The 12,628-nt window shown below is 39.8% G+C and overlaps 1 non-coding gene across 1 annotated transcript; it reads right to left on the bottom strand.

Annotated features, from left to right (window-relative positions):
* Positions 1-650: 650 nt before the first annotated feature.
* On the bottom strand, positions 651-757 carry LOC120110702 (small nucleolar RNA R71). Its single transcript, XR_005511843.2, has one exon. It is a non-coding gene; the product is annotated as a small nucleolar RNA R71 (small nucleolar RNA).
* Between the last annotated feature and the right edge of the window lie 11,871 nt (positions 758-12,628).

Below are 12,628 nucleotides of genomic sequence, written 5' to 3'. Positions count from 1 at the left end.
ATGCACTTGTGGTAGAGTCTAGGGACTATCAAGTTTTTGGCGCCGTTGCCGGGGAGGATTGTTTTTAATATCAATACAAATAATTTTCTGCATTAATTTAGACTGTTTTGTTCTTTTTGTTAATTTACGTTTTCTATATTTAGTGTATGCCACGAAACTGTGAGCTAATTGAGCCTTTTGATCCAGAAATTGAGAGAACCCTACGAGCATTAAGGAAACAACAAAGATTAGAGCTAAAGCAAAAACAAACAGTAGCCAGGGCAGATAATCAAGATAACCAGAATAAAAGGTTGTTGAGTGACTATGCAGTGCCGAATGTCAATGGTGCTCAACCCAGTATTGTGAGACCTACAGTCAATGCTAATAATTTTGAGATTAAGCCTGGTCTCATGCAGATGGTGCAGCAGGAGCAGTTTGGTGGAGGACCTTCTGAGGATCCACATGCACACCTTGCCAATTTCTTGGAGATTTGTGATACAATCAAGATGAATGGAGTTAGTGATGATGCTATTCGACTCCGACTTTTTCCATTTTCTCTAAAGGATAAAGCCAAGGCCTGGTTGAATTCCAAAACGCCTAACTCTTTCACCACCTGGAATGCCTTGTCATAAGCTTTTCTGAGTAAGTATTTTTCCCCAGGTAAGACTGCCAAACTTAGAAATGATATTACCAGTTTTGCTCAGTTTGATGGTGAATCTTTGTATGAAGCCTGGGAGAGGTTTAAGGATTTGCAGAGGAAGTGTCCACATCATGGTCTTCCTGATTGGCTGATTGTACAGACTTTCTATAATGGATTAACACATTCAGTCAGAATTACTATTGATGCAGCTGCAGGAGGTACTTTAATGAGTAAGTCAACAGAAGAGGCATATGAGTTGTTAGAAGAAATGGCCTCTAACAATTATCAGTGGTCTAATGAAAGATGTATGCCTAAGAAAGTTCCAGGTATGTATGATGTAGATGGCATAAACATGTTGAATGCCAAGGTTGATTCTCTAGTAAAAATGTTCGATAAGCTGGGTAATGTGAATTCCGTTTCTAGTCCTGTATTGAGTTGTGATTGCTGTGGAGGAGCTCACATGAGTTCTGATTGTATGCAGGTTCAATTTGTGTCTAATTATAACAGGCAGCAGCGGCAGAACAACGCTTATTCCAACACATACAACCCAGGATGGAGGAATCATCCTAACTTTTCATGGAAAGATCAAGGTAACCAAGGTAGCAGTTCTAGACCTCTCCATCCTCCTAGTTTCCAACCAAAACCATCCCAACCAGAAAGTAAACAGTCTTGGAAGATAGCTATTGAGAAGTTAGCCAATGCCAGTTCAGAGAGATTTGAGAGACTGGAAGCAAAGGTTGACCAGTTGGCGAGTTCCAATAGAAATGTGGAGATGCAATTGGGGCAGTTAGCCAATTCCATCAATTCTCGTGGACAGGGTAATTTGCCTAGTAAGACAGAGGTCAATCCGAAGGAGCATTGCAAGGCAGTCACCTTGAGAAGTGGTAAGCAACTTGGTCAGGTAAGTAGTGAGACTATAGTTGGTGATAAAGTAGACTATGAAGAGGTGAACAAGAAGGTCAGTGAAGAAGTTGAGGACCTAGCCAAGACACCATCCCCACTACCACCAGTCGAACCTTATGTTCCTCCCATTCCTTTTCTTCAAAGGCTTAAGCAGAATAAAATTGATCAACAGTTTGAGAAATTTTTGAAAGTGTTTAGGCAGCTTCACATTAATATTTCTTTTGCAGACGCCTTAGCACAAATTTCTGCATATACAAAATTTTTAAAGGAGATCATGTCTAAGAAGAGGAAATTGGAAGATTTCGAGACCATTCACTTGACGGAGGAATGCAGTGCCATTATCCAGAATAAGCTTCCACCAAAGCTAAGAGATCCAGGAAGTTTTTCTATTCCTTGTACTATAGGTGATGTTGATTTTTCTAGAGCTTTGTGTGATTTAGGTGCTAGTGTTTCACTAATGCCTTTATCTATATCTAGGAAGCTTGGATTGAAGGAGTTAAAGCCTACTACCATCTTTTTGCAGCTAGCTGATCGATCGGTCAAATATCCTTTAGGTATTCTTGAGAATGTGCTGATCAAGGTAAAGAAGTTTATCATTCCAGTTGATTTTATTGTTTTGGAGATGGAAGAAGACACCAAGATCCCTATCATTTTAGGCCGGCCCTTTCTAGCCACAGCTGGAGCTATCATAGATGTTAATGTTGACCCCCTAATGGGTTTTGATGAATACAAAACACTAGAGTATAATTCCATTTATCTTAACAATTTAATTGAGGAATTCATGTGTTTTATTAAGAATATTGTTAAGAAATGTCTAGGCAAGTTCCCATAATTTTTAAGGATTTATTGAAGAATTTTTGAGATGAAGAAAACAGATCAGGGACAGCCGAGACGTCTCCGGATAGTCTCAGAGACGTCTCTGGCACAAACCGGAAGAACTGGCACACTTGGAGACGTCCCCGGCACCTGGCGAGGCGTCTCGCAGGGTCGGAGTCGACTCTCTCAGTAGCGGAGTCGACTCTCTCAGTGGCGGCAGAAAGGCAGATTTCAAGTGATACGCGCGAGCCGTCCCCACAGTACGCGGAGTCGTCCCCGCAAGTTAAAAAAGTGAGTTTCCGAGTCGTCCCCAGTGTAGCGGAGTCGGCTCTCTCAGGGTTTTCCAGAGGATGTCTTTTTCGGAGTTAAGGCAGCGGAGACGTCCCCTGAAAGAGCGGAGTCGACTCTCTCAGAGAATTCCAGAAGACATGTTTTTCGGAATTATAACGACGGAGTCGTCCCCAAGGCAGCGGAGTCGTCCCCATGTAAAAAGTGCAACCAAGCCGAGACGTCCGTGTAAAGCGCCGAGACGACCCTCTCAGAAAAATAGAAAAATAAGGATTCAAACCGTTCATCATCGGAGTCGTCCCCGTAAAGTGCCGAGTCGACCCCAAACAAAGTGAAAAGTAAATTTATACAGCCGAGACGTCTCGCGTTGAAGCGGAGACGTCTCCGGAGCGCCTGGGACGCGACTGACAACTTTTGCAGGTTTGGTTTGAATTTCAAATCTCTTTTACTTTATCTCTAACGGCTATATTTGCTTTTTGGGCTATAAAAGGGAGCTCCTAAGTGCTTCTCAACAACTTCTCACCAACCCAAAGCAAGATCATTCAAGAGAGAAGAAAGAAAAAGAGGTTCAAGGGAGTTAGTGCATTCAAGTGAAGAAATCAAGTGCTTTCAAGTTTTCCAACTGATTTCAAGCTCAACTACTCTCTTCCGCTCGGCATTCAAAGCTCACACTCAAGCCTACGCGATCCACATCGGAAGAATCATCATTTCCCACGCTTCCAACGGCAAAAGGATTCTTCCGGGTTTTATAGTTTATCATTGTTATATTTGCTTATTTAGAGCTTTCCAATCGTTTGTAAAACTCTTTCAATATTGTGCTTGTTCCAGTCAAGGGACTTGGAACAAGGGAAAGGCGTCCCAAGCCTAGGTGAAATTGGAGGTTATAGGGTTTGTTGTTAGCCCGGTGTAAAACAACGAGTTGGGTAGTGCACTCGCAAAACTACCGGACTGTAATCTTGGATTATAGTAGAAATTTCCAAAGGTGCTTTGGGGAGTGGATGTAGGAGCAGTGGAAGCTCCGAACCACTATAAAACCTTGTGTTTGCGATTGACTGTTCTCATCCCTCTATCTTTACTTTAGTTCTTATATTTGCGTGTTTTATTTTTTAATTAGTCAAAAAGATTTTAAAACACCCAATTCACCCCCCTCTTGGGTGATCATCTCTGGACAACAAGTGGTATCAGAGCGGGTGCTCTGTGTATTTCTTGAAAGACCTAACCGTCTTAGCCAAAGATCTAGATGGCAACACCCTTTAACAATGTTCCTGCTGAGGGGCAAGCAACCAATAGACCTCCACTCTTCAATGGGACAAATTATACCTATTGGAAGACTAGAATGAGGATCTTCATTCAAGCACAAGACTATGCCTTGTGGAGGGTTATAGTCAAGGGACCACAAGAACCATCACACATGGTAAATGGCATTCAAGTTCCCAAACCTGAGGAGGATTGGGATGAGAATGATAGTAGGATGGTTCAACTCAATTCTAGAGCCATGAACTCATTATTTTGTGCTCTAGATGTAAATGAGTTTAACAGAGTCTCCACATGTAGTTCCGCTAAGAAAATATGGGATAGGCTTGAAGTTACCCACGAGGGTACAAATCAAGTCAAAGAGTCTAAAGTGAACATTCTAATTCACAAATATGAGTTGTTTAAGATGGAACCCAATGAAACCATCACATGCATGTTTACACGCTTTACCGATATAATTAATGGTCTAAAAAGTTTGGGTAAATCTTATACTAATCCGAAACTTGTGAATAAAATTCTCAGGTCTTTGCCAAAAGCATGGGAAGCAAAGGTCACGGCGATCGTAGAAGCCAAAGACCTCAACACTTTGGGATTAGAACAACTACTGGGCTCATTGATGACGCATGAGCTCACAATGAAGCAACATGAAGAAGAGTTGCCGAAGAAAAAGACAATCGCACTCAAGGCTACTTCGAGTGTGTGTGAAGAAGAAAGTAGTGAGAGTGAAGAAGAAAGCGAAGATGAGGATTTGGGTTTGATAGTAAGAAAGTTTAAGAAATTCATGAGAAGAAAGAAACCCTTCCCAAGAAAAAAGTTTGGAGGGAGAAATGATTGGGAAAAAGAAAAAGAAAAAGAAAGAGACCCAATCATATGCTATGATTGCAAGAGACCGGGACACATTCGTTCCGAATGCCCTCAACAAAAGAAGTATTTTGGAAAGAAGAAGAAGAAGGCATTGAAGGCAACATGGGATGATAGTGACACATCATCCTCCGAGGAAGAGAAGGAAGAGACCGCCAATTTGTGCTTCATGGCGTTCGAAGACGATGAGGTATGTCAAAACACAACTATAAATATTACTTTAGAAGAATTGTATGAAGCTCTTCAAGAACTTATGAGTGATTGTAGTATGTTAGGAGCAAAGAATAAAGAATTAAAAGCCTCCAATCTAAAACTAAAGGATGATATTAAAAATCTATTGATTGAGAAAGAGAGCGTTGAAAATGTTAACACCATTGCTCTAGAAAATAAAAATTCAAAACTTATCATTGAAAATGAAACGGCAAAAACACTAATTAAGGAATTCAATCTAAAAGTAAAATTCCTACTCGATAATAATACCTCACTTGCACAAAATGTTGAATCCCTTAAAAAGGATAAGGAAGAACTAATTAAAGAAAATTTGAATCTTAAGAATGAGGTACATAAGTACAAACCAATTGTTGAAAAATTTACACAAAGCTCTGAAAAATTAAATCTTATTCTTTCAAATCAAAGAGCTATTTTCAATAAAGCCGGATTAGGATATAAAACTAACAAACAACAAAAGTATCTAAAGAATTTCTTTGTAAAAGCAAAAGATGTAAAAACTGAAAAACCTACATGCTTTCATTGTGGAAAGAATGGACATAAAGCCTACTCTTGTATTCAAAGAAAGATCCAAACCAACAAGAGTACATTTGTAAAAGCTAAAAACATAACTAAAGTATGGGTGCCTAAGGGAACCAACTACACTAACCACGAAGGACCCAAGAAAACTTGGGTACCTAAGAGCTTCACATGATCATTTTGCAGGTATGCCTTGCAGCCGAGAATAAAAAGAGAATGTGGTATCTTGATAGTGGTTGCTCAAGGCATATGACCAGTGACAAGAGTCTCTTCGTCACCTTGAAATCAAAAGAAGGAGGAGTAGTCACATTCGGAGACAATGCTAAAGGTCAAATCATTGGTGTTGGTAAAATCTCCATATCACCCTCCTCATTTATTGATAATGTATTGTTAGTTAATGGACTAAAACATAATTTATTAAGTATAAGTCAATTTTGTGACAAGGGCTTTAAAGTGTCATTTGAATCATCACTATGCATAATTAGTAGTCCAATTGACAATGAGATCATACTCACAGGACATAGGCATGCAAATGTTTACATGGTAGATCTTGATGATCTCACCATGAAGGATGGCCAATGTCTTGTAGCCATGGATCCCAAAGTTAATGAGACTAGTTAGTTATGGCATCGTAGGTTAGGGCATGCTAGCATGAATTTAATCTCTAAATTAATTACAAAGGATCTAGTCAAAGGACTACCAAAAATAGACTTTGAAAAGAATAAAATTTGTGCTGCATGTCAATTAGGGAAACAAACAAGAAGTTCTTTCAAGTCTAAGAACATAGTCTCAACATCAAAACCCTTAGAACTAATTCACATGGATTTGTTTGGACCCACTAGAACTGCTAGTCTAGGGGGTAAGAAATTTGGTCTTGTAATTGTTGATGATTTTTCACGTTTTACATGGGTTTCATTTCTTGCACACAAAGATGAGTCCTTTTCCGCTTTTATCAAGTTTCATAATAGGGTTTCGAATGAACTCAATCTTAAACTAAAAGCAATTAGGAGTGATCATGGTACCGAGTTTGAAAATCAGTATTTTGAAAAATTTTGTGAAGAAAATGGTATCAATCACAATTTTTCGGCACCTAGGACACCCCAACAAAATGGGGTGGTAGAAAAGAAGAATCGCACACTAGCAGATATGGCTCGTACCATGTTGTGCGAATCGGATCTACCAAAGTATTTTTGGGCTGAAGCAATAAATACTTCATGTCATATTTTAAATTGTGCTTTAGTTAGATCCATCTTAAAGAAGACACCTTATGAGTTGATAAAAAGTAAGAAACCAAATATAAGCTATTTTCATGTTTTCGGTTGTCGATGCTTTATTTTAAACAATGGAAAGGACAATCTAAGTAAATTTAGTGCTAAATCAGATGAGGGGATCTTCTTAGGTTATTCCTCATCTAGTAGAGTATATAGGGTCTTCAACAAGAGAACTCTTGTTGTTGAAGAATCCATTCATGTTGTTTTTGATGAAGCTAATGGAGATTCTTCTAGAAAAGAAGAAGATGGTGATGCAGGTATACTTGAAGACCGAATGAAGGAATTCTCCATACAAGACAAACAACATGAGGATGAGATCAAAGAAGATACAATTCAGCAAGATGAAGAAGATCAACCTCCATTAGGAAATCAAGATCTTCCTAAGGAATGGAGGTATGCACATGGTCATCCAAAGGATCTAATCCTTGGTGATCCTTCACAAGGAATAAGAACTAGATCCTCTTTAAGAAACACTAGTAATTATCTTGCATTCGTTTCACAAATCGAGCCTAAATCACTAGAAGAAGCTGAAAAAGATGACAATTGGATGAATGCTATGCAAGAGGAATTAAACCAATTTGAAAGAAATGAAGTTTGGACCCTAATGAAAAGACCCCCTAATGTCTCAATCATAGGCACCAAGTGGGTTTATAGAAATAAACTAGATGAAGATGGAATAGTCATAAGAAACAAAGCTAGACTAGTTGCCAAAGGTTATAATCAGGAGGAAGGAATAGACTTTGATGAAACTTTTGCTCCTGTTGCTAGATTAGAAGCTATTAGACTACTTTTGGCATATGCATGCTTCATGGATTTTAAACTCTATCAAATGGATGTAAAAGTGCTTTTTTAAATGGTTATATAATGGAGGAAGTTTATGTAGGACAACCTCCAGGTTTTGAAAATCACTTACATCCAGATTATGTGTATAAATTGCATAAAGCATTGTATGGACTTAAGCAAGCCCCTAGGGCATGGTATGAAAGATTAAGTAATTTCCTAATTGAAAATAAATTTAAGAGAGAAAATGTAGACAAAACCCTCTTCATTAAAAGAAAAGAAAATGACTTATTGCTTGTACAAATTTATGTGGATGATATAATTTTTGGTGCTACTAATGATAGTCTTTGTCAAGAGTTTGCCAAGCTTATGCAGGGAGAATTTGAAATGAGCATGATGGGTGAGCTCAACTTCTTCCTTGGGCTACAAATAAAACAATCAGAGGAAGGCATCTTCATCAGTCAATCCAAATATATCAAGGAAATGTTGGAAAAATTCAAGATGAAGGATGCAAAGGAAATCAGCACACCCATGGGCTCAAGTTGCAAGCTTGACAAAGATGAAAAAGGTAAAAGTATAGACTGTAAATTGTACAGAGGTATGATAGGCTCTTTACTTTACCTTACTGCTAGTAGACCAGATATATTATTCAGTGTTTGTATGTGTGCTAGATACCAAGCATGTCCTAAGGAATCACACTTGCAAGCTGTTAAAAGAATTTTTAGATATCTAGTAGGGACATCTAATGTAGGCTTATGGTATTCTAAACAATCTGACATAAATTTAATTGCTTATTCCGATGCTGATTTTGCCGGGTGCAAACTCGACAGAAAAAGCACAAGTGGCACATGTCAATTCTTGGGTGCTAATTTGGTTTCTTGGTTTAGCAAGAAACAGAATTCAGTTGCCTTGTCCACAGCTGAGGCTGAGTACATTGCAGCTGGAAGCTGTTGTGCCCAAGTTCTTTGAATTAAGCAACAACTTGAAGACTTCGGAATCAAAATGGACAACATACCAATTAAATGTGATAATACAAGTGCAATTAATTTAACAAAAAATCCTGTCCAACACTCTAAATCAAAGCATATAGAGATTAGACATCATTTTATTAGGGATCATGTACTGAAAAATGATGTGATGATTGAATATGTATGTACTGAAAATCAATTGGCCGATATCTTTACAAAGCCCCTTTGTAAAGATAGGTTCAACTTCTTAAGAAATGCTTTGAGCTTGTATGACCCTAGCAAATAAATTCAACTTGTATTGCAATGCCTTGCTACTCAAAAAACTAGTAATCCACCTCAAGGTCAACATAAGTGAAAGCATGAATCCATCTAAGCTAAATGACAAACTGTTTGACTTTCCGGAGGATGGTTACCCTCCCTTGGACTCTTCATAGAGATATTTTCAGAGCCTATTTCATAGGTATTCGAAATTTGGTCAAACATTCCTCATTTCAACATTAATAATTCAAAAATCATTATCAAACCTCTATAGGATGTATTATTAAGGGGGAGGATCACAAACAAACTCATTCTGTATTCACCTAAAGAAATCATAATTAGTGTGATTAAATGAAACAAATTGAAAAAAGATAAAAATCAGTCTGAAATTTTTCAGTGCCGGAGACGTCTCTGGCAAATCGCAGAGACGTCCCCCCCAGCGAGACGTCTCGCCTTAGTCGCGGAGACGTCTCGGGGACCGAACGAGGGTTTTTAAAATAGGTCGAAACAGCTCGAGCCGACCCGAGCTATCCCTTTCATCCCCGACAAAAACAAAAACCCTAGCCTCCATTTTCTCTCCAACACAAACCCTAGCCTCTTTCTCCCCATTTCCCTAGGTTTTCCATTCAATGGCACCTAAAAGAGCTAGGAGGACTGGTGGGAGGCGTCCTAGGGCAGCGGCCGACGGTGAGGAACGGAGGGAAGAACCTTCCGCGCCGTCTCCTCCGGTTGCTCCGCCAACCACGACCATTTCCTGTGCAAATCGCACAGTGACGACCGGTAGGTACATAGACTTTGCATTTCTAGATAGTGAGGGGTTCTCTATTGGAGAGAGACTCCGTGCCCAAGGGTGGGAATACCTTTGTACCCTCAATACCTCGACCTACCCCGGCCTAGTTAGAGAACTATTTAGCAATATGGCCTTAGGGGACTTAGGGTACACTGCATATGTCCGGGGGACATTGGTAGAAATTAATGAGGATATTCTATCCACTGTTCTGCAAATTCCTAAAGATGGTGAGGCTCCGACATCACATCCCCAAAGGGAAATAGCCCTAAATTTGCTTCTAGGAAGAGAGGACTGCGGCCCTCTTGATGTAGTCAACTCCCAAGACCTAAATGCCGAAATGAGACTACTTCTAAGTATTGTCAACCGGGTCTTGTTTCCTAAAACCGGTCGCTTCGATTTTGTTTCGGAGCGAGATTTAGTTATCATGCACCATATCCTACTAGGGATTCCTCTAAACCTCCCTAGACTCATGTTGAACTACATTGCTACATGTCATAGGTATTCTAGATTTAGCATACCTTATGGGATGATCCTTACCCTACTCTTCAAACATTTCAAAGTACCCATTCCAGAAAATGAGCCTACAAAACCCTTGAGAAACACCGACTATTATAATGAGAGCACAATGCGTAGAATGGAGTTTCACAAGGTAGATGGGTCATGGGTCAAGGTACCAAAGAGAAAAGCTCAAACCCTAGAGCCTGAGCTCCCACTTCAGGAGCCTGACCATCACTCTCCTCCACATAGCCACATGGATTATCCTGATGTACCCTCCAGCTCAGCTGGACCTTCCACATCCATGCCACCACCTCCTCCAGTCAGTGGGCCCTTCTCCCTATCCGAAGACCAGATGCGCACTTTAGCATCTGTGATATGCCAGCAAATGAGGGAGGAAATGAGATCGATGATCTCTACTGAGTTGGCCCCCATCAGAGCTTCACATGAAGGGATTCTACAAGAGGTGAAGGAAATTAGAGCTCAAATAGAAGCTACAGCGCAAGAACTAGTTGGTGTGAGTGCCACCCAAACCTTCAGATCCATCGAGCTAAAGGATGACTTGAGGAGCATCTCAAATAGCCTTCAAGAGTTGACAAGCCCTGGACGAAATGTGGGCACCTTGGTTGCCCAACTTAGAGGAAGAATTGAAAGGGCAACCATAGAATTTGAAGCACTAGTGGCAGCCTTCCATCAGTCACAGGGCGATCAATTCAGAACACTGCTAGATTCCATCAATGCTTTCATAGATGCAGCTGCTAGGGCTTATGAGCAACGTCGCCGATGAGGGACATTTTGTAGACATCTAGGGATCTTCTTTTTGTAAACCCTAGGCTATTTTGAAACACTTCTTGTATTAAAAATCAATACTTGTAATGATTTCTTCTCTTAACTTTGTACTGACTTCAAAGGTTTACAATGATACATGAATACAATTTATTTTGAAACTTTGTGTACATTGCTAACTCTGTGTATGTGATTCTGTGATTGTGATGTGCCATAAAAATCTCATAGCATGCCTTAAGTGGTAAAATTTAACACAACTTATCAATGCATATGACACAGGGGGAGCACATCTTGTGATAACTATGATTAACAAAAAGAGGAGTCTGAAATGAATACCAAAACAAAGGGGGAGTGATATGAATGACTAAATTCATTAATAGAAATAACTTGGACAAGGGGAGCACAACTTGAATATCCTTGAGTGGTTCATGGAAATATGCTGAATTTTACTAGGAAGTATGCTTTAAGCACCTAAGGATAATTTGTCCCCTTCATTGTTGATGACAAAAAGGGGGAGTAGATATAATAGAACTTATAGAACTTATATATTGAGTAGAACCAATATGGATATTGGATACATTGGAATGCAAAATACGAAATTCATACTCCAAAGTTGAATTAGAAAAGATAAAATTGAAGAATATTGGCTTTAAGATAATTGCCCTTCTGGAAAAGAAAGGGGGAGTCAAAAAGAACTTAGCTTTTAATTATCTTTAGCATCAATATTTCATTTTAACTTGATTCAAATTCAGTTGATATGCTAAAATTGCTCAAGAGCTATTAAGATTAATTTTATGCATAAGGATAGAACTGAAAATTGACTATTTTAAATTATGCACATTGTATCTAGCTCTAATCAAAACATTAGACTTGTACATCTGATCAAATACTGTGTATATGTTTAAAATTTGAATTTTGCATATACTCAGTGTTTTGTCATCATCAAAAAGGGGGAGATTGTTGACCCCCTAATGGGTTTTGATGAATACAAAACACTAGAGTATAATTCCATTTATCTTAACAATTTAATTGAGAAATTCATGTGTTTTATTAAGAATATTGTTAAGAAATGTCTAGGCAAGTTTCCATAATTTTTAAGGATTTATTGAAGAATTTTTGAGATGAAGAAAACAGATCAGGGACAGCCGAGACGTCTCCGGATAGTCTCAGAGACGTCTCTGGCACAAACCGGAAGAACTGGCACACTTGGAGACGTCCCCGGCACCTGGCGAGGCATCTCGCAGGGTCGGAGTCGACTCTCTCAGTAGCGGAGTCGACTCTCTCAGTGGCGGCAGAAAGGCAGATTTCAAGTGATACGCGCGAGCCGTCCCCACAGTACGCGGAGTCGTCCCTGCAAGTTAAAAAAGTGAGTTTCCGAGTCGTCCCCAGTGTAGCGAAGTCGGCTCTCTCAGGGTTTTTCAGAGGATGTCTTTTTCGGAGTTAAGGCAGCGGAGACGTCCCCTGAAACGGAGTCGACTCTCTCAGAGAATTCTAGAAGACATGTTTTTCGGAGTTATAACGACGGAGTCGTCCCCAAGGCAGCGGAGTCGTCCCCATGCAAAAAGTGCAAACAAGCCGAGACGTCCCTGTAAAGCGCCGAGACGACCCTCTCAGGAAAACAGAAAAACAAGGATTCAAACCGTTCATCATCGGAGTCGTCCCCGTAAAGTGCCGAGTCGACCCCAAACAAAGTGAAAAGTAAATTTATACAGCCGAGATGTCTCGCATTGAAGCGGAGACGTCTCCGGAGCGCCTGGGACGCGACTGACAACTTTTGCAGGTTTGGTTTGAA

This window comes from Phoenix dactylifera, chromosome 17 (assembly GCF_051530095.1).
Source record: "Phoenix dactylifera cultivar Ajwa chromosome 17, Ajwa_hap1_PhDact_Kaust_v1.1, whole genome shotgun sequence".
In the NCBI taxonomy this organism is placed as follows: Eukaryota; Viridiplantae; Streptophyta; class Magnoliopsida; order Arecales; family Arecaceae; genus Phoenix; species Phoenix dactylifera.
This window is presented reverse-complemented; position numbering and strand designations above follow the sequence as displayed.